Below are 4238 nucleotides of genomic sequence, written 5' to 3' on the forward strand. Positions count from 1 at the left end.
TGAGGTTTGTCAAGAAATATAAGGGGCGGTGAGACAGTATAGAAGGGAAGCTTTACATTTGCCTTCCTGAAGAAAAATTTAAACTGGCACCTGAAAGGATAAATGCGTAGGAGGTTGGGAGAGAACCTTTATAATGGGAGAGAACATTACAGGCAGAGAGCAAAGGGCATCAGTAATTCCTGAGTTTGAAAGGAGCTCAGCCTCTTTAAGGAACAGAAAAAAGTCCCAACTCTTCTGGAATTACTACAGTCTAAATATCTCCAGCAGTTATAATTTTGTGGAATTTTACTCTCTATCTAGTCTATTCAGAAAACATTTCTTTAAAATAAATTATTATGTTGAATCATTTTTTTTTAAATGATATCCTCACTCCTCTATAAATAGGTATATCACTAGACATTGTAGAAGGTCTCAGAGGACTCTTCCAGGACTAAATACTTAGGAGAAATAGGAGTTGAGATGGAGGATGATAGGGCAGAAATGGGTCCCAGGCAAAGTAAATAACATGAGCACAATGTAGTATAGTGTGATAGTACATAAATATCAAACATAGGAAATGATGAGTTTCATGATTAGGATGGAGCAGAAGACAAGATTAAAAAGATAGATGACTTAACTAGCTAAATATGTTACGGAATTTTTGGTTAATCCATACTAAGTAGTAGGCCTTTATATTATAAATGAGGCAGTGAAACACAAGGGAGAAGTGGCAAGTATAAGAACACAGTGAAAAGCAGTACATAACATTAGAATTTTTAGGTAAAGATGTTCTGATTTAATTCATAGAACTACATGATTTCATTTAACTGGTGGTCAGTTTAACTCTACAGCCCATTTTATTTGATAGACATTGTGGGTTCTAATAAGGTAGGTGAAAAGCTGGTAGTAAAGGATTTTGAAGGTCATGATGAGAAGTTTGGACTTTATATTCAAGAAATTAATTTCTTATATAGGAATCATGGCATAGTTAGGTCTGTATTTTAGACAGATGATTCTGAGGGCAACAGGGAGGAAGGACTAGAGATGGAAGAAAGAGCAAAGTGGCCAGAGGAGAGATTGCTGCAGGAGTCCTAGTGGCAGATAGTGGAAGTCTGACCTAGGGTTAGCACAACAGATTTGAGAAGATGCCTCAGAGACAGCACTAATATGATTTAAAGAATGACTAAATTTAGTCTTGTTGACTGTGGTTTTTGCTGCTATTCTCTATGCAAGTACAAATTAGACGAGACCTAGTTTATAATGGTTCACACGAAAAGCCCACACAGAGTAATGAATACAAAGTACAAAGCAATTTTGGACTTAAAAATGAGTAAGTACAGTGTCCAGAACAAGGAAGTTAATGGTCCTACTATTTTGAACTGTTTGTACTTCATCAATATTATGCTTTTATAGTAAACTTTTTTTTTTAAACGAAAGACTAAGTAACAGAGGAAGAATCTAGGAAGATATAAAAAACAACTGTTAAAGCTGAGAGTATCTGGCTTGAAAAAGAGGAAACTAGGGAGCATCTAGACTCATCACTTATCTCCATCTTTCCTCTATTACAATGAAGGAAGCATCCCTTCTTTATCCTAGGCCAGTTTCTTCCACTTGGGCTCATCATTGCATTATTTGTATCTTTTTCAAGGACTCATTTTGGGTATCTCTTTTATGACAGTGTCAGTTTCTCACTCTTCTAGATCACTCTCATTAAGTATGAACATGACCCAGAATCTCTCACCTTAAAAAAAAAAAAAAATGGGAGAAATGAGATCATGCTGCTGGTACACTGAGCACAGTGCTGGCTTTCTCCTCCTGCTCTTGACCCTAGAAATCATAGGAAAGATACATATATATGTACCTAAATCCAACACAGCCATGGAAAACAAGATGGGATTAATTGGTGGTTCTAAAATGGTGAGGAATCACTTGAAAAATAAAAAGCAAATGAATTTTAACTGACAGAGAAAACCACAGTGCAAAATGTATGCCTTTCTAAATCACTCTTAGGTTAAAGAGTAAATCACAATATAAATTTTAGTCTATTTGGAAATTGATGACAATGTGAGAACATTGTACATCAAAATCATGGGATGAAGTCAACAATTCACAGAGGGTATTTTATAGCCACAAATACATTTATTAGGGAAAAAAGACAAATTAAAAGTAAATGAACCAAACATTCAATTTAAAAAGCTTTAACATACACATACAAATCAATAAATTTCTATTGTTCTTAAAATAACAACAAAGCCTAGTAGAACTAATAACTAATTGTTATTTGAAAAGGTGAATAAAGCAGTCGAAACTTCACTAACAAGATAAAAAAGAGAAGACATAAGTAAATACCATTAGGAATTTTTTTAAAAACTACAAAATACTACATTTTAAAATCTAATTAAAATGAATACTTTTAAAGAAAACACAAAATACTGAAATTGATTCAAGTAGTACAAAAGCTATATGAACCAATAACAGTGGGGAAAATTAAAAAAAAAAAAGTAAAAAATCTACTCTTAAAAAGACATAAGGCACATTTAGAATAAGTGTATTCTATCAAACCTTGAACATAAAAACTCTCCCAGAGCAAAGTTAGAAAGCTTTCCAATTTACTTTGTGAGGTTAGCATAACCCTGATGTAATAAATAAATAAATAACCCAAGCAACAACAACAAAAACTAAAAATAATACAAATAGAAAAAAACCCAAAGTCAGTCTTACTAAACACAACCCCTTCGTCTTCTCATGAGCCTGGCCGACCAATGAGCACCGCGAAGGCCTGGAGGGGCGGGGCCGCGACCGCGAGGCCGGGAGTCGGGGGGCCTCGCACCTTGCTCCTTGGTTCAGCAGCGTAGGTGAGTCCCGGGAGCCACTCGGTGACTCATCCCCTACAAACACTTCCTACGTGCCCAGGAGGCAAAGAGTGGTCACCTGCATCAAATGAGATTCAGAAAACAATGATGTGGCCACCGACATTGATGACGTGGTGTTGCTATTCCCACATCACGAGGTTGAACAGCGGCTCCAGGAGGAGTGGTGTCAGGAAAGGATTCTCAGGGGCACTTGGGTGAGTGAGCCGTGAAGGCCAGGTAAGAGAAAGACAAGGCAAAGGGCCTGGGCCAGGAAGGAACAAAGAACCGGACTTGGAGCCGGTCTAGTGCTCATCCTTACTTCAAACTGGCTCTGAGAGCTTGAGTGAACCTCTTCGCACCTCTCGGCTTCAGTTGCCTCAGCTGTTAAATGTGGGCTTTGGATTATTAGTACAGTGTTTCTTAACTTTTGTTAAGTGTTTTGTCCCTTTTGGCAACTAAAGTTCATTCAGTCACCACGGTAGTGAACAAAATAATTACGCCCCACCTTCATAGTTTAGTCTAGTGGAGAAGACAAAGAAAAATCAACGTCTTGCATCTGATCCCATAATTACAACTGTAATGAGGTTTGTCAAGAAATATAAGGGGCGGTGAGACAGTATAGAAGGGAAGCTTTACATTTGCCTTCCTGAAGAAAAATTTAAACTGGCACCTGAAAGGATAAATGCGTAGGAGGTTGGGCGAGAACCTTTATAATGGGAGAGAACATTACAGGCAGAGAGCAAAGGGCATCAGTAATTCCTGAGTTTGAAAGGAGCTCAGCCTCTTTAAGGAACAGAAAAAAGTCCCAACTCTTCTGGAATTACTACAGTCTAAATATCTCCAGCAGTTATAATTTTGTGGAATTTTACTCTCTATCTAGTCTATTCAGAAAACATTTCTTTAAAATAAATTATTATGTTGAATCATTTTTTTTTAAATGATATCCTCACTCCTCTATAAATAGGTATATCACTAGACATTGTAGAAGGTCTCAGAGGACTCTTCCAGGACTAAATACTTAGGAGAAATAGGAGTTGAGATGGAGGATGATAGGGCAGAAATGGGTCCCAGGCAAAGTAAATAACATGAGCACAATGTAGTATAGTGTGATAGTACATGCGATATCAAACATAGGAAATGATGAGTTTCATGATTAGGATGGAGCAGAAGACAAGATTAAAAAGATAGATGACTTAACTAGCTAAATATGTTACGGAATTTTTGGTTAATCCATACTAAGTAGTAGGCCTTTATATTATAAATGAGGCAGTGAAACACAAGGGAGAAGTGGCAAGTATAAGAACACAGTGAAAAGCAGTACATAACATTAGAATTTTTAGGTAAAGATGTTCTGATTTAATTCATAGAACTACATGATTTCATTTAACTGGTGGTCAGTTTAACTCT

This window comes from Pteropus vampyrus, unplaced genomic scaffold (genome assembly GCF_000151845.1).
Source record: "Pteropus vampyrus isolate Shadow unplaced genomic scaffold, Pvam_2.0 Scaffold285, whole genome shotgun sequence".
Taxonomy (NCBI): domain Eukaryota; kingdom Metazoa; phylum Chordata; class Mammalia; order Chiroptera; family Pteropodidae; genus Pteropus; species Pteropus vampyrus.